This window comes from Pleuronectes platessa, chromosome 17, assembly GCF_947347685.1.
Source record: "Pleuronectes platessa chromosome 17, fPlePla1.1, whole genome shotgun sequence".
In the NCBI taxonomy this organism is placed as follows: Eukaryota; Metazoa; Chordata; class Actinopteri; order Pleuronectiformes; family Pleuronectidae; genus Pleuronectes; species Pleuronectes platessa.
Window position 1 is genome coordinate 22,180,567 of NC_070642.1, and position 19,182 is coordinate 22,199,748.

Sequence of the window (19,182 nt, forward strand, 5' to 3'; positions counted from 1 at the left end):
ATGTGGAAGTTTGAGTTTGTGATGATGTCCTAGTGCAGCATGATAACACACACACACACACACACACACACACACACACACACACACACACAGACACACACACCCTGGCATTCAGCAGCCTGCTGTGTGCCAAGGTTACGAAATAATTTGCCTGCACTCGCCTTTCAACACAATTCTTGTTTGCTGCTTTGCCTCCATTCAAGCCGAGACACGACTCGCAGGAGATAAAAATAGAACCTTGCTGACCCCCCCCCCACCTCTCTCTCTCACTATCTCTCTCTCTCTCTCTCTCTCTCTCTCTCTCTCTCTCTCTCTCTCTCTCTCTCTCTCTCTCTCTCAATCCCCCCCCCCTCTCTCTCTCCAGTCTGATATTGATGCAGCTGTCTCGCTCCACTTGGGTAACGCTCGTGCACTCACTCAGTTTGGGGGCTGAGGCTTCGAGGATTTTTACCCCCCCCCCCCCCCCCCCCCCCCCCCCGGTGGGAAATGTGTCTTTTATCAACACAACCCAGGCTCACAACGAGCTGCATGTTCATAAACACAGGATCAAATGAAACAATAGACAGAAATTATCGACCAGTGAAATGAGCTGGTTTTCTGCCCCTGAACGAGTGTGAAACTGGTTGAAGTGGCTCAAATTACAAATCACCACAGTGTTTTCTAAACAGCAGAATGAGTCTGGGTCAAACGAGAACCTGAATTATTGTGCACGCTCTCGATTGACAGCGACTCCTCCTCCTGCCCGGTGCATCATCGGTGAAAAATCCCCCCCCCCCCCCCCCCCCTGTGCACGGCAGCGACGCAAAGTGGAAATACATGTTTGCATGCGGAGCGAAGCAGGAAACGCACGCCACGCACACAGGTGGCAAACAGCTGGGGTGGTAACTTCAAACTGGCTGCGAGCTTTGGAAATAATAACTCATTGAACAGCAGCAGATTGTTGTGCAGACGGCTGCTGTCGGTCGAAGCTCGGGAGAAACTGACAGAGATGAAAACGACTGTGTGAAAACTGCTGTGTGAGCTTTTTACAGGACGACACTTCAGTCTGCTAACTCCAGAAATCTGTGTCCAGAGCTCGTCTACAGGTGCATGTTCATGATTAATAAGATTCAATGAAAGTAGAGTCTTCAGTCACGATCGAGATTATTATACTTTTTTACAACTTGTGACGTGTGTAACAAAACAATTTTCTTCTACAAAACTTATAAAGATCTGATGTAGTTATATTCAGATTTCACTTCTGAACGTTTGATGTCACATCTGCTATAATGCATGGAACAATATAATACAAACTTATAATTACAGTTTTTATTTTATTCGTGATACAACCTGACATGTGCTTTATCTCCAAGAGGCTAAAAGTCACATTAGCATCTGTTGAAGTTTGCACGTTAACCAACAAGCCTCAGATCCACTGGTGCATCTCTTTACTTTCAGAGAGCAGAAAGATTAACCTTTGGTGTAGCTTACACACACACACACACACAAACACACACACACACACTCACACACACACCAAATCGGTCAAACATGATGTAATCAACTTCTGTTTTCTGTGGTAACGATGAGGAGGGAGTTTTCCTTGTGGTTTGTGTCTGTGATTTGGATCCTGACCCACACGGTGGAGAAGTCTCTTCTTCAGATCCACACGGTGGAGAAGTCTCTTCTTCAGACCCACACGGTGGAGAAGTCTCTTCTTCAGATCCACACGGTGGAGAAGTCTCTTCTTCAGATCCACACGGTGGAGAAGTCTCTTCTTCAGACCCACACGGTGGAGAAGTCTCTTCTTCAGATCCACACGGTGGAGAAGTCTCTTCTTCAGATCCACACGGTGGAGAAGTCTCTTCTTCAGATCCACACGGTGGAGAAGTCTCTTCTTCATGTTGTGACCAAACGTCTCAGGTCAGGACGTCGTTGTTGATCTGTTGTTTGCGGAGGTGATGAACTTTGACCCTTAACTTCCCGTTATCAGCCTATTGTGACGATTCCTGACGTAAAGGAAACAATCTCTTATTTCACAAGTTTCAAATGATCCGAAACGAAACTCTCAGGTTTCACGTCATCTTGTGATCCGGTCCCGGGTTTAGATTTAACTTCTGTTATTGCACGCTGGTGAAAACAGCCATGCAGCTGAGGCAGGATCCTGGCAGGAGACCTTCATCTTCATCATCATTACCTCCGAGCCTGGACTCCAGAGATGTATATGGTTTCAGCATCAGCATGTAGTAATCATAATTTTATACCACTAATATCACTTTGGCTTTGTGGTTTGCACAACAGCAGAAAATAACGTTTCTGAATGTGCATTTCACTTTTTCCATGAGGTAACGCACAAATCTGTAAACACAGCGGGTAGTTATTCTACTTTAAACATATTTGTGGACATTTTTAGAGAGTGAGGGCTTCTGGGAGTTAACCTGGCGTGACTTGGTTTGAGCGTTTGGCTAAAGGTTGAGTTGAGGTATGAATACACAACGGCCACACAGCTGCAAAACTATTTGTTTCTCCCTCTGTCCATTCTCCGTCTCGCATTTTGTGTGCTTTTATTTTGAAATCTGAGATTCTTGAAAAGTACTTATATTTTCTGAGTGTGTGTGTTTGCTCTCCGCTCTCACTCGACTCGGTTTCATTCAAACATCCATCACTGGCACGACTGTCACTGCTGTGTTGCCAAAGCCATAAAACGCATAACAATTTGGAACTGGTATGTGTGTGTCTGTGTGTCTGTGTGCGTGTGTGTATTTCCCATCAGCCCTGGTCATCTTCACCCAACCCTTTCCCAGAATCCACCGCTGACTCACTTGAAACAAATCACGAGTCAGCTGTTTGACTTCAAAAATGTATGCAGACAAAAGAGAGAGAGAGCTCCCTTGTGTAATTAAAACAAACACAACGTCCTGTGCCGTGCAGCCACAGCTGGTCACACCTGTCGAGCGCACACCTGCACAACTGGAAAGACAACAATCTCAACTTTCTTGCTTTTGTGTTAGTTACGTTTTGTGTAGAACGAAAAGAGAAGATGTGGCGTAAAGTTCCCTGAAGAAAAAAACCTAGGTTACAACATTTTATTGGGGAAAATCCTCCCGCATATAAAAAAGAGGTTTTTCAAGGCTCCTCTGGACGACACCTGAAACAGGAAGTGACCGGCAGCGTCGCACAACATCACAACCATCAACACTCAGCGTGTGTAAAACCCCAGATTCCAGCACATAGACACACCCTGACGTCAGGACGCCGGGTCACATGGTTTTGATCCGGTCTGGTGGACGATGGCGGTTTGTTTTTGTGATGCAACGCGTCAGGATCCAACAGGAGTGTCTTGTTTCTGTGGTTTGTGGTTTTTCTGTCGGTGACTTGAATCTCAATGAGTCTCTGTCGTGGATCATAACTCAGAATCAACATCTCACAGAAACCTGATTGTTCACCTCCGACCATGAGTCCACGGCTCACTACTGGTTCCATGTCGGGCTCGTCCGGTTCACATGTGGAAGTGTAGAATCTGTCACCTCAGTATTGATCAGTTTAATCTCCATAAACAGATTTCACATGTGAATATTCTGAATCTGTAGGAAGGGACAGGAGTTTGGTGACGGAAGCTTCTGGAGAAATAACGACACTGAACACATCGAGTGAAGTGCGTCGGCTTTTTAATTCATCTGTGTGAGTCTGTGTGTTTACAATCACAAACCACAGCTCCCAACCAGTTATTATCAGTGTCAGTGGTTTTCTTTATGACACAGTGAAGGATGACAGTGACTCTCATATTGTTCATATCGAATCTGAACAATTTGTTCTTATTGAATCTGTTTGAACGCCCACGAGGTTCGGTGCAACTTTCACAGTCTCCGAGCGTCTCGCACACGGTGTCCAGAGCAGCGACTCTTTAACAGATGATTGTGTGTGTTTGTGTGTGTGTGTGTGTTGTAAATAACACACACTGTGACGTTGTTGGGGGGGGGGGGGGGGGGGGGGGGGGTATGGACAGCTACAGGTGTCAAAAGCTGCTCATTGCCATGGAGACAAACTGCCGCTCACGCATCAGCTTCTCGGGAAGCGGGGGGGCTTCGGCGTCATGCTGTGTCATCTCACCCCCCCCCAAACCACACACAGACACACACACATACACACTTAAAGGCCTGACCATGCAGATGCCAACATTGGAGCCCTGAAGGTTCAGCACACAGCTTCACCATCGCAAACACAAACAAACACAAACAACAACAGGTGAATTACTCCAGATGTTTTTTATTATAATACATACACATTTGGCCCTTTGCTGTAGAATATGTAATCTGTGGCTAAATTTGCGAAACAGGACTGGAAACTAGAAGCTGCTTTTTTAATCTGCGGCTAAATTCTGAAGTGTTTTCTTTATTAATATAATAATTAACATTTAAACTGGAAGCATTTCAGAGGTGCAGACTGGCAGTTCTTCTTGGAGAGTTCAGAAGTTGAACTGATCACATGTCATGAACTCTGCTTTCCTGTGTGAAGCTTGTATTTACTTCCTCTTCCTCGGGCCCTGAATGCAGCATCACTACTGTGAGAACTCAGTTTCCCAGAATGCCGAGTCGTGAACGACAGAATCCTGGAGGTGAGAGGAGGGAGCGTCATCCTTCCATCTGGTGTCAGGAGGTCATTGTGTGTGTGTGTGTGAGTCTGTGTGTGTGTGTGTGTCTGTGTGTGTCTGTGTGTGTTTCATGGCATGTGTTTCCCATCTGGTTCCACCCAGTCCCTCAACACTGACTTCATTCTAACCTCTTTCCCTCGTCCTTCTTTCTTTATCGTTCATCGTCTTATTGTTTCCCTCTCTCTCTTCATCTCTCTCTCTCTTCATCTCTCTCTCTCTCTCTCTCTTCATCTCTCCCTCTCTGGACTCCGGCTTCCTCCCTCCATCCTCCCATCCTCCACTCTCCTCGCGGTAACACAACACCTTGACCTCGTGCTCGTTCCAGTGTTTGTGTTCGACGCTCTGATGTCATCGCCCCAAACTTTCCCCGGCGAGATACCTCATCCATGGCGTCATCCTCCCTCCCTCTCTCCTTTCTCTCCTCTTTCCTGTCGTCCTCCCTCCCTCTCTCCTTTCTCTCCTCTTTCCTGTCATCCTCACTCCCTCTCTCCTTTCTCTCCTCTTTCCTGTCATCCTCCCTCCCTCTCTCCTTTCTCTCCTCTTTCCTGTCGTTCTGCATCCTGAATTCCTGAAGATAAGCATCAACATGTAATCTAATCTAATTATAAGCCTCAAAATCCCATTTGTTTTACGATTAAGGGAAATTTGCAAATGAAGGAGAAAGGGAGGGGGGGGGGGGTGAGATCATTTCATTTGTTTCCGATTTCATGCCTCGAGTTTGCACCGCCGGTTTCACAGGTTTTGTTTCTCCTCACACGCGTGTAGCCTGAGTCGTCCTCACACGTGTTGCCAGAGGATTCCTGACACGGTGAGGAGGAGGAACTGGAAACAAGTGGAATGAGCTCACTCTGTTGGCGGAGGCCTCGCCTGCAGGAAGAGGAACCAGCAGATCTGAAGGAAATCACTGCAGCGAATCACCGTGATTCGTGTTTTGTAAACTTCCAAACTTTACCCGGCGAGAAGATGAATCACCCGAAGGTCCCCGGCAGATCGGTCCAGGGCTCGAGGGACACGGGGCTTCGTGCTAACACTTCATCAGGACACGTCGAGGGACAGGAATCGTCCCAGATGATCATGTTGGAGGAGGAGTGAGACCTTTCAGCAGCTCCAGCTCATAAAGGAGGATTTGAGTTTCTATAAACTTATTTTTATCGTTTTTGGCCACAAAACCAAACATTTTACTTAAAAAAAACAAAACAATATGAAATTTACAATGAGATGGTCCGTGAACCAACGATTCATCATCTTTCAGAACCTGTCAGGTGACGTCCTGCAGGTTGTAACATCCAGATTTTCCCGGTACAGGAGGTCGAGCGGTGTGTTGTGACCCTTCGGGATTCAAACATCTTCACGTGTTCGCAGGTCAGAGGTCGGTAGCGTACGAGCAGCACTCGGAGGCAGCATCACTCTTCTCCTGTGTCTCTTGTCTCCCTGAGCTCTATCATTCTTCCCATTCAGCTTCCTGCCCTATAAATATTTGAGCAGCCCCATTAGGGAGTGAGGTAATCTCCACACACACTGGCGGCGGCTGCCATCAAGGCGTAGTTCAGATCCTAATAGTCCTGTCGGAGCGCCGGGCCCCGGAGCTAACGGGCTAATTAAGAGCGAAACAGGTTTAACAAGTTTAGACTGTTCATTAAGGCAGAAACCTGATTAATTAACGGTCGGGGGGGAGAGCTCGTTAACGAGTCGTCTGATTAATTAAAACCCGCAGACGACAGAAAAGTGTAACTTGCAAAATGGGAGGAAAGGTGAGGGATGATCACCGCCACGGGAAAGAGGGGAAGGAGAGAGAAGAGGAAAAGAGAAGGGAGAAAGGAGGAGAGATGGATGTAGAGAAGTGGGCAGAGGAGAAGAAGGAAGCAGAGAAATGAAAGAGAGGGAGCGAGAGGTGGTGGAGGTCAAGACATTAAAACAAAGGAGGATTGTAGAGAGAAAGACAAAGGCTTGAAACACACACACACACACACGTATACACACACACACACACGTATACACACACACATATACACACACACACACACACAGTGTTGAATGACGGTTCTTTGTGTGTGACGATGCGGAGGCCGAGTCATGTGATCGTTTCCCTCACTCCACATGTCACATGACGATGTGACTTTGAGAAAAAAAAACGTGAAAAGAACAAATATAATTTTTTGGGTTTCCTCTGGATATTTTTTATAGCGCTTTGTGTTTTGTTACCCGACAACATGAGGTGAAGGTGACGAACAAATCAAGCGCACCTTCTCTTCATAGATGGAGCCAGTGGTCCATGAGGAGCAGAGAGGATCATGGGAGGAGCGCCGGCTGTGGAGGAGGAGCAGGTGCTGCTGACAGCGCCTTCATCTGTTCCTATGGCGTCCCCCCCCCCCCCCACGAGTGTGTGTCCTCACAGATAGAGAGCAGTGTGAGTGTGGGTGTGTGCGTGTACATTTGTTTGTGTGTTTGATGATTTTATTGATGAATAAACTGGTACTCAGCTGATTTCCATGGATCTGGACACTGAGAGACACGAGCTGCTTTCAGTTCTTCAGTTCTTCATGAATCTCTACGCCCGGCCTCCTGCTGCTCTACAGGCTCCGCCCCCCTCGCCTGGACGTTCCCCACATGTTCCTGTTGTCCTGAGTCTGGACTGAGCTTCACATGTTGTGTTGGAGTTGAGATTGTTGGTTGTGAGGCTTTGTCTCCTCGAAATTGTGCAATTGCAACTGAGAGTGCAGCAGCAAATACACTATGTATGAAAAGTAGATAAAGTTGTGTATCCACGTGATGAGGACGTGTTGATAAGAGATCACAAGTCAGATGTGTTGATAATTATCAGCAAACGTTTAGTTTCTGCTCAGATATCTGATCCCACTGCACAACAACCACTTGAAGATGAAACCATGATTATTATTCTCATTGTGGTTGAACTCTCACTTAGAGGAAGATCATATTCTGGTTTCTATCAGGAGAACGTTCACAGTGCGGTGCCGTGTTTCCTTCAGAGCATTTCATGAACATTTCAAACTATTGCATTAGATAAAAAAGTTCTCTTCTCTACTGAAGCTTGTTTGCTCTGACGACATAAATGTGTTTTACATTAAAGAAGCTGAATTTAAACAGAGAAGGAAATTACAGGAGCGAGATGCAAATCAGCAGCAAGTACTGCTGCAGGAAATGGAACAGGAACATTGTGTATGTGCAGGTGTAGTGTACGAGTCACACACACAGACACACACAGACACACACACAGAAGGAGAGAGAGAACACACACCTCCTACATACCTGCTGCTATCGGATGTGAGAGAACGGCGATTAGCTCTGTGTGGCGTGGGTGGACAGTCCGTGTGTGTGTTAGTGTGTGTGTGTGTGTGTGTTAGTGTGAGTAACGGGTGTTGGGGACAGTATTCATTGAACCACCCGCCCCCATTGTGTCGAGAATAAACTACACAGACACACACACTGTGCATTTCACTGCTTGTAGATGAGGAGCCAGGAGCGAAGATGTTAGACTTCATCTAAATTCAGTTTCAGTCTTTTTCCACTTTCGTCTTTTCTCTATTTACTCAATAATGACTTTGTGCACAACTTCTGAATTTCTCATAGATACACTACATCGAAAAAGACCAACAAATTGTGACGACACGTTGCATAAAGAAATGTCCGCTCTTCCCCCTGAGCCACAGACGTCCAAACACCAGACGTGTGCGTCAGCCTTTTGTTCTCGCTCTAATATCACAATGGAAAACTTTTCATAATGAACTCGGCGCTCGTCGGTTGAATGAAAAGGAGTTGACGGAGGAGACGGAGGCGGCTGCAACCAAACTCTTCCTCTGAGAGCTTTTACAGGATGACACACACTGGTTCCACAGATGAAACATGTTTTATTACACTCTATAATGGGCGCCCCCCCCGGTGCCCGGCAGCAGAAGCACTGGTTATTCTGCTGTTTTCCGTCGAACCCTCCTGACATTAATACTGGTACCACAGGCCTTAATTGGATCCTGTTTGGGTTGTGAAGTCTGTAAGTGAAAGTCTTGGTAATTACCCCCCCCCCCCTCCCCCCCCTACATGCTACATGTGAGTTATCTTATCGCTGCTGCTCCGAGGCTCAAACTGCACATTTCTGATGCAACTCCGTGAAAATATGTCCTCCAGGAAAACTTGGGTGTGGAGAGGAAAACTAACTCAGCGTTATGGTGCCGCTAAAACCTGCCTGCAGGGTTTTTATTAACGATGGAGGGAGGAGAGGAGAGGAGGAGAGGAGGAGAGGAGGAGAGGAGAGGAGAGAAGAGATTCCAAAGAAGTTTTCGGGAAACGGGAAAGCATGAATGAAAAAGAGGGAATGGAAAAGGAGGCGCACAGACGAGTAAAGGAGACAACCAGAGGAGGAAAGAGTGGAAAAGGAGGCAAGAGAACAAAGGAGACGAGGCAACAAGGAAAGCAGGAGAAACGAGGGGAGGCGAGCTGGGAAGAGGGATGCAGATGAAAGAAAAACAGCTTATGTAAGTGTGATGATGCCTGTAAACACACACACACACACACACACACACACACAAACACACACACACACACACACACACACACACACCTATATACCAGGAATAGTCTGGTGCCCTGACTTTGACTCAAACTTTCGGAGGAGCTGCTGGAAGCTCCCACTCGAGTGCATCTTTCATTCAAAGACTCCAGAATCTGTAAAAACACAAACTCCATTGTGCACAAAGCTAAATCAGGATGAATGCATGAAGAAGCTCTTATAATGGCCGCCAGTGTGTGAGGTTTTTCAGTTTGCGTCACAAACGTCTCTGCGGCCGCAGCCAGAGGCATCGGATCTAAATTTATATCAACCGGGAAAGAGAAGAGACTGTTGTGGTCACGACTCCGGGTCAGAACCGGATCTGTGGAGGAACAAGGACGCGTCTGATGAACTTCTGTTTGTTAATGTTAGTGACACACTGCCCCAGTGTCTGCTGGAGGTCTGCAGGAGACTGAGACCCGAACCCGGAGCAGGTCTGAGACCCAGACACACAACTTAGTCCTGAACGCACAACAGGTCTGAAACCAACACGCACGACTGAGACCTGAACCCACAACAGGTCTGAGACCCAGACAAACAACTGAGACCTGAACGCACAACAGGTCTGAAACCAACACGCACGACTGAGACCTGAACCCACAACAGGTCTGAGACCCAGACAAACAACTGAGACCTGAACCCACAACAGGTCTGACACTCAGACAAAAAAACTGAGACCCGAACCCGGAGCAGGTCTGAGACCCAGACACACAACTGAGACCTGGACCCACAACAGGTCTGAGACCCAGACACACAACTGATATTTTGTTTCTGACTAAACTGAAAAGTCTGAAGATCTGAAACAAACAAGGTGTGAAAGAATCCTCACCATTATATGTCAGGTATTGTTTTGCTCAAGGGCACTTCAGCTCTAAACCTATTCCTCAACAGCCAGTAAAATACCTCATAGGAAGGGGGGGGGGGGGGGGGGGCAACCCTGGAACGCTCCTTAAAGAATTTAATTACAACTTGTCCAGCTCAGAAAACCTCGAAAGCCGTTTTCAGACGTGATCTACTGTTAGAACCCGGAGGAGGATCTTCTGCTGCGTTCACACATCGACTCCTTCTCCTGGATTTCACAGACACCAGGAGGTCAGGTGGATGGAGGTCCACATGCGCCTCCTCATCCGGAGGAGCGACACAGTTCAGTGTTCGTCTGGGAGCAGCTCCATAGAGGAGAACTTCTCCTGCAGAACCGAAAACCATCCGCTAAACAAACCCCTCTCCTCCTTCCTCTGTCCATCGTGCTTCCTGGTGTATTTTGCAAACTGTTGTGGAAAATGTAATGAAGCCACACACACACACACACACACACACACACACACACACACACACACACACACACACACACACACACTCACACACACACACAGGGCTAACTCAGTAATAGTTTCAAGGCTGGCTCAACGGCCCTGTGGAAAATATGACCGCCTTCTCTTTTCCACTGGCAATTTACACCAACAGGACGCCTGTTTTTCCCCTCCTTACCTCCTCACCCCCTCCCCTCTGTTTCTTTTACTCCCTCTCTCTCCCTCTCTCTCCCTCTCTCTCCCTCTCCCTCTCTCTCCCTCTCTCTCCCTCTCTCTCTCATTCCCTCTCTCTCCCTCTCGCTCTCATTCCCTCTCTCTCCATCTTTTCCTCTGTCTCTTTCAGCTTTCTTGGTTAAATGGAAACATGTTGCTCAAACAGCCACAGCTGCAGAAGAACGGCTGTTTTGGAAAAGAAAACTCTGAACGTACAGTGTGTGTACAGTGTGTGTGTACAGTGTGTGTACTGTGTGTGTACAGTGTGTGTGCCGTATGTAAGAGTGTGTGCCAAGAGACACAACATTGAACATGGAATTCTTTTACAGTCTGAGTTGGCGCTGGGTCACATCACGTTTCCCATGTTACTGTAACTGCATTGTGTGTGTGTGAGTATGTGTGTGTGTGTGTGTGTGTTTGTGTGTGTATGTGTGTGTGTGTGTGTGACACTGGAACGAATAGATATATAAAGAAAGAACATGAATGAAAGAGTCGACTAAATAATATCAGAAGTTGGTCCATTTAGACTCAAGATTCAAGATGTGTATCTGCCTCATGATTTATAATAATAAAGAACAAGCAGATGAAAAGTATTTGCAGGGAAACCCATGAAAGAAAATCAAGTTAGTAATAAAAGAGAAGCAATTAAGACAGAATGGATTAATAAAATACAATAATAAAATATGAGTAAACTAAGAAGAGAGAGAGATTATGAGTCTTTTATTATTTTTAAGCTCAAATGTAATTTCATGTCCTTAAATTTGCTGCTTTTCTTTGTCAAATATGAGGATTAAAAAAGTTTTTCACTCTTTGTTGGACAAAACACAAACATTGAAATCGTCCCTATTGTTGTTTTTTATTCTTTAATCAAAGAAATTATGAAAACATTCTTTAGCTGCAGCTTCACTCAGGAAGATCTTTTCATTCAACAGCTGCTGAACCAACTTTGTGGTTTTGTAAACTGTCGTTTGACGATTGACCTGAATTCTTACAATAAATTGTTGTTTCTGACTTTAGCTGAAAAGTTATGATTTTTTGAAGCTGTAAATTTGACCAGATTTGAAGAAATAAAAGAGAAATTATTGTTGTTTCTGTTCAAACAGCTGATTTGGAGAATGATTCATTTTCTTTCAGTAGTTTTGCAGAAACTGATTCATCTGTTTTGACTCCGTCCTGGCTTCAAGCTGCCGTCACTGAAACTCAACACTTCCCCTCAGACGTGTCACAATTAAAGTCTTCCTGAAGAAACAAGGGAGTAAATCCCCGATGAGCTGGTGTGAGCACACAGGAAGTGTCGACTCTGCGTTAACAGCACGAAGCGTACGAGAGAACCACAAACATCACAGACTCGCCCGAGGAGCGATAGTTAGAGTTTGTGCACTTGCTGAATTGTATACTCACCAAAGAAAAGATCAATTAAACATAAATATATTGTTGTTTTTTTAGACGCTGTAGATTTGTGTGTCGTATAAAGTTGTAACTGATCCCAGTCGTCCCTGTGGTTTCACTCAGTTGTTTGAACGGGAAGTTTTGTGTTGTTAAAAACCCGCTTGTGAGCCCGAGAGGTAAAAACATCAACAAACAAATAAACTCCGACTTTTCATCCACGATATTTATTCTCCACATTAAAACTCTTTTCTCTCTCAGAGCAGCCAAAGTTTAAAGTGAGTTTAAAAGTCATATTTCTTTCTTTATCAGTTTTTCTGTGTTTTCCTGGAGCTTTTATTGACCAATTAAACTCCGCCCTCGATTGTAACACAAACTTTCTTTTCTTTCAAACCAAACTCGTTGCTTCGGTTTGCTGCAGAGGGTTTTTAGCTCGTCAGCAGTTTCTTCAGCAGTTTCTCTTTTCTTTGGAAACCACACGTTATATTCTAAAAGCACATCCACAGATTACCTATGGAAGCCTGAGGGGGACAGTTGCTGCATCAGTGCGTGACAGAAGTGAAACACGAAGCTGCTTCTTCTCTGCACCGTGTTCAACGCATCATCTTCTATTTCCTTTTTATTTAATGTCAACTTGTGAAAAAGGTTTTTTCACATGTTGCATAAAGTTTTGACTTCTTTCACTTTCACATTCTGACGATCGTCCTGTTTTTAATTTTTAATTTGTGCAGTTTGACTTTTACCTTCCTGTAACTTTCCAGTGTCTGCTCCTCGTCTGGGAGTTTTAATATGCAAACTTAACTTGGAGATGAAGTAACTTTATTTGTGAATGATCCCAAAGTTTGATCCCGTCTCCGTCACAGAGCGGCTCTGTGGAAGTTGTGCGTCCGTTGTGTAACTGTGGATTTTATAACAGCAATTCTACAGCAGCAGCAGCAGAACTGTAACCTTGGCTCTTCAACAACTTCCTCCTCCCACGCACACGCACACGCACACACACGCACACGCACACACGCACTCATCCTGTCTCAGCAAAGCCGCCTGTGCTGCCACCTCCCACACACATACCCTATTGAGGGCACACACACACACACTCACACACACACACACACACACACACACACACACACACATTCTAACAGAAATATCCAGTAGCAGTAATTGACTTCCTACCTGCTGTAAATCACTGTCTACAAGCTGTCTGCTGTGTGTGCGCGTGTGTGTGTGTGTGTGCGTGTGTGTGTGTGTGTGTGTGTGTGTGTGTGTGTGTGTGTGTACAGTTGAAGTACTCTTGATTCATCTCTGTGGCTCCAGGATTTCATTCCACCACGTTCTGGAGAGCCTCTTCTCTCCGGCTCCTCAGATCGGCGGTGATGCGTCGGCTCAGCATTTGATTGACAGCTCCAAATTAAAACAAAACATGGCGGCGTCAGTCGAGTCGGGGGACGGCTCGAGCGATGATGCTTCTGCTCTGAGACTTGAAATAATGAGTTTTATGTGATGATGATTGTTATTTCATCGATGGACGTGTTTCTATTTCAGATATATATCAACAATTCGTATATTATTAGTTGGACATTTCTCCTCCTTTGTTATATTATGTTTAACTCCTCATTTAAAAAAGGACATCTTGAGAAACGTCTGTCTCGGAGGTAGTTGTCCAGATTGTGTGTTTGTCCTTCTCGAGCCTGGAGGCCGTGTTTGAATCCACGAGAGCAGAAAATAGAGCAGAATTCAGAAAAGAGTCTCTCACCGATTTTAAACCGAGCTCCACCCACACATGTGACCCGCAGGTGTTTGTTTCTCCGGAGGTTGTTAAAGACTCTTTGTGGGACATGTAGGAAGCGAGAGGCAGGAACAGAACCGGAGGAACAGAGACGGTTCGATTCCCCTGCTGTGTGAACGCTGCTGAAGTGTCAATAAAGACCCGTTCGGAGGGAATCGCACCTGACACTGGAACGCTGGGGTTCCCTGGAGAACCTTTGCTTTTTACAGGTAGAACCACATGTCTGTAAAAAGAACCTCCTCAGGCTCGTGGAGTTGCCCTCGTGTCTTGCTGGGAGTTTCCTGGTTTAAACCACAACCTCCTGCTGCTGCGGTCGCTCCAGCTCCGGTGCCTTGCTCAAGGGCAGAGTCGGTGAACAGCGCCGATGTTTCTAATTTCCAGCCGACACACTTCAAACGTGACTTTTTAATCTGGGAGCACAGAGGTGTGTTAAACTCGTACCTGGCCTGAAGTGAGAGGGCAGGTACTGAAACACAAACTGCTGAGCAAGTGCTTTTTGATTTATTAAACTTCTGGCCGGCGCTGAGATTGGCCCCGAGTTTTATTTGGCCTGGCGCAGAGACGCTCTTAAAATGTTTTAACTCTGCTGAAGCTGGGGCCTCAACACACACACACACACACACAGACGCACAAACACACACACACTGGTATGTTTTTACCCACAAAATAAAAGGGAGGTCTTTTTATTTTCCTCAGATAAAACCGTTTTTCCCGTCAAACCTCTTTACGCCTCTCAACCGGATTCTAACCTCGGTTTCACTATTTGTTTTCTAGTTTCACATGTTGTGTGTTGATGCTGGTTTGTGCGTCTCCTGATCCCATTTGAACGTGTGTCCTTTTCTACAAGAAACTTAAAAGTGAGTTCACAGATAAGTTACAAGTGAGGATTTGGTTTGAGCAACAAAATCAACACAAAATGTCAAACAGTCACAGAATCTGATGAACTAAAGTCAGACCTGCTGATACCAGACACACACAAACACACACACACACACACACACACACACAAACACACACTCGGTCCAGGTAAAACAAGGGTAGTGTGTTAATGAAGGTCCAGTGGAGGCCAGTGGAGGCCGAACCAAGTCGAACACACCGCCAGCTTCTCTCTCCCTCTCTCTCTCTCTCTCTCTCTCTCTCTCTCTCTCTCTCTCTCTCTCTCTCTCTCTCTCTCTCTCGTCCTCTCTCTCTCTCATCCTGTCTCTCTCTCTCTCTCTCTCTCTCTCTCTCTCTCTCTCTCTCTCTATCTCTGTATAAAGTGGTTAATCACTGAATGGAAACCATTAGTAACATGTTTAAATAATTTACACAGCGTCTGACGACCCAAAGCAGCAGAATACTTCTTCTTCCACTCAGAAATATGAACCCCACCTTTGTGTGTGTGTGTGTGTGTGTGTGTGTGTGTGTAATCCATGCATACATGGTAATTGCTATACATAAACCTTTATGTGTGTGTGTGTGATGAAGATGTAGGTAAAACCTGTTACTGTCTGTGTGTCCACGGGCTCCTGAAGCCTCCAGTTGTGTAGTCGTTGTGTAGTCTTCACTCTCTTCATGTGCTTTGAGATGTGTCAGATTTATGTGTTTGGAGTGTTTAAACAACACCTCTTTACCATAACACATCTCCCCCATGACACTGCTCCACCTTCTCTCCGTCAGGCTACACTCACTTCCTCATTTGTGTTGTTGTTTCCTCTCCTGTGTCCTTCTTGTCTTTCTCTCCTTTGTCATCTTTTGTTTTCTCGTGTTCTCGTGTTCTCGTTTCCTCTGCCGCTCGGTATCCTCGAAAGTATCATTACACCCAAACACAGTCGTTCTGTGTTCTGCTCATGGTTTTATTCATAAGCAGAAAATGCTGCATTTGTGAAAGAGAGACACGACACACACACATAGACTCACACAGACACACACACACACGCACAAAGATACATTCTCTCTGTTTTTGTGTCGCAGGAATTCCAACCATTCCTGTTGGTATGTGGCACCCCGGCTCGCCAATTTAAGAATAACTAACAACCACACACCCACACACACAAACACACACACGCACACACACACACACACACACACACACACACACACACACACACTGTACCAGAAGCCAGCTCTGCCCTCGTTGGGTCTTTCACTGAAAGGCTTTTCCTTTGCATATCTGAACAGGACACTGTAGGAGAGAGGAATGATTGTCGAGTGTGTGTTTAATGAATGCATAATAACCATGTTGTGAAACACACACACACACACACACACACACACACACACACACGCTATCAATGAGAGAGAAGGGGATTTGCTCAAATATTGATCTATTATCTCATCGTTTGGCAACATAATTCCCGAACGTGTTTCCAGTGAAGCTGGAGGAATGATGAGGGAGAGAGCCTCCTACACACTTCATACAGCACTACACACACACACACACACACACACACACACACACACACACACACACACACACAGCCCTCTGAGTGCATGATTAATGCCCACACAGAGTATTCGTACCTCCAGGGTTTGGGTACATGTGTCCTGGTACATACCTGTGTAAATCACATCATCACTGTTGAACATCTGTAAACATCTCTGAGGAACATCTGGGACACTGAGGCGTGTGTGAATGTGTCGAGGGACAGGTGCTTTGGAACGGCCGCCACAGCAAACCACCACTAAGTGAAAGACAAACACTTACTTAATTTAGTTTTCAGGAAAGAATATTTCCTTTATTGTTTGTCCAGCACCAGGGAATCGTGAATTGTTGTAGATGTTTGTTTCGTCCACCTGCGTCTCAGAAAACCCACCAATGTGAACGCGGTGCCTCCTCGGGTTGTTTCTAATGCAATCACTCTTGTGTAACGCTGTTTTCTTGGGATTAGATAACTGCAGATACGTGATAGTGACACACACACACAACAGAGAACAAACTTAGCTCAGGTCTGCTGGTGTCAGTGGGAGTCGAGCTTCACCTCTATCTGTTTCCACGTCTGTGGAAGTCGAGCTGATCTCTGCTCCCGTACGTTAGGTAACTCGGGTTATTTCAAACATCCTCATACATCAGAGTGTGTGAGTGTTTGTGTGCTTCACTATATTTACTTCTGAGTGCAGCCTCTGAATGCTGCTTGTTTCTGACCTACCTACAACTTGGGTGTCTCGTCATGCCCTCTGCCGCCCCCCCCCTTCCCATACACACCCGCTTCCTACGCTAGCACACAGAAACATCGCCGGTAGCTGCGTCTCACCTACGCACAGGAACTGGGGCAGGTTGTGTCGGTGCGCGTATGAATAAAGATTTATGTAAGCCATTCACCGCAAGCTCCCACTCACTCTGCGGACCATTCAACACTTTCATTATGAAACCAGTCACTTTACATAAGACTACACTGGAGTTTAACCTGTAATTATCTGCTTTAAGGTCCAACTCGCTCAACTCATTGCAGGATTATGATGTTGTGTGATTCAGGAAGTCAGATATATGGACGTGTGTGTGTTTGTGTGTGTTTGATATCATCCATCCATTGGTGGCACAAGAGGCTCAAAATCAACCGTGTGCAAAAACCATAACTTACACAAACCTGAACCCTTTTTAACACTTCACATGTCTGTAATCAAGGAAAAGAACCCAAACCAGTATGCCCGCTAGGTGAGGGTCAGGTTGGGTTCGTTTTCTCACAGAACCAGTGTGGTTGTGGTTTTATGTTCCGCCTGTAACTTCCCTTTTCTTCTTCTGGGATGATGTGAAACCTGGCGTTAAGCAAAGCTGAAGTAAAAACACTCAACTGAGAATCATGGGACTTTCAAGTGATTAAAAAGTAGCTGTTGACATTAATCTAACTTAGATTCACTCTGGACTCATCCCGGCCTCGTGCTGATCTTCATCCCGGCTTCTGCACCACAGCTTGTTTCCTCATGAGGACACATGAGCCACGACTCCCTGATACCGAAGGATCCAAGCACGTTATTGAATCACTTCTGTGTTTGAAAGCTGCCTTGACTTTGTTTTGGCACCAACTTCACCTCCAGGTCATCACCGCAGGTTGTCTTCATGCAGTTATGTCAGCTGACCCTCCGACCAGCCAATCAGCATCATGCTGAGTTTGATTCTCGAACTGGAAACCCATTGTTTCTAACAGACTCCTCTGGGTTTCATTCCACATTCTTGCACTCTCGACACCATGGAAAATATAGAAATGTGACCCAGGTCTGAGATAATCATTGTGGTCTGTTTGTGAGTGTGTATGAGTGTGTGTGTGTGTGTGTGTGGGGGGGGGGGGGGGGATGCTAAAAAACACACAAGCTCAAAGTTAGCGTTCCTGCTGCTAAGAATACAGCATGTTTTCCTCAACCGCTATTTATAGATCGCACGTTGGGCCCCTAGACACACGCGTCACTGAGCCCTGCTTACCAGCACTGTGGCTACATTGTGTGTGTGTGTGTGTGTGTGTGTGAGAGTGTGTTTGTATGGGGGTGTGTGTGTGTGTCGCAATCAGAATGCCAGGGAGGTTGTTTAAACACTGAGATGAGGAAATACAAAACCAAAACTGCAACTTCAGCAGGTGTTTGTGTGTGTGTGTGTGTGTGTGTTTGTGTGTGTGTGTGCTTGCGTGTGTGTGTGCTTGCGTGTGTGCGCTTTTGATTTCAGGTGTTGGTGTGGTAAAGAAACGTTAAACAACGGAAACACACACTGCATCTGCTGCAGTGTTCGCAGTGCAGTTGCAATACTTTCAAGTACTCTATGAAGTGTGTGTTTCTTTGTGTGTGTGTGTGTGTGTGTGTGTTTGTGTGTGTGTGTGTGTGTGTATGTGTAACGGAGTGCACACCAAGTTATATAGAACTCTGACACCCAGAGAGGAAGGAAAGGTGCTCGCAGTGATGACTGCTCTTCGACTTGGCCTTTTCAGACGCCTACACACATTATGACACTCACACGTCACTTCCACATGACTATTTATAAGCCTTTGTGTCTTTTTAGGAACAGCGTGGGTTTGCTTTGCGTTGGTGACTCACTGAGTGGAGGGAGGAGGGAGGCAGGAGGGAGGGAGGGGGGAGGCGGGAGGAATAGACGGAAAAGGCAACGAGCGCAGATAGATTCCAGTGTGAAGGAACTAACTGAGCAATCAATGACATTTACATTCACACAACTTCTCGGTGTGTTGTCGTGTGTGGTCGTGTGTTGCTCTTAACGACCCGGATGTATCATGTTATTGTAAATGACTTAAAAATATAAGGCGATCTTTTACTGTGCCATCACTGGATTTGATGGATAATTAACTAAACTAGTTATCTCTCTTTCTCTTTTGTGTTT

The 19,182-nt window shown here is 45.8% G+C and overlaps 1 protein-coding gene across 10 annotated transcripts in view; it reads left to right on the forward strand.

Moving 5' to 3' along the window:
- The window catches only part of hivep2a (HIVEP zinc finger 2a), a 72,212-nt gene that overhangs the window by 36,376 nt on the left and 16,654 nt on the right, over positions 1–19,182 (forward strand). Inside the window, exon 1 of one of the 10 annotated variants that reach the window (XM_053444753.1) lies at positions 18,946–19,025. The exons of 8 other annotated variants lie outside the window; for them this stretch is intronic. The gene's annotated coding sequence lies outside the window, so the exon portion shown is untranslated. Of the gene's footprint in view, positions 1–18,945; positions 19,084–19,182 lie in introns of those variants that run through there. One more of the 10 variants, XM_053444752.1, reaches the window with a different exon arrangement.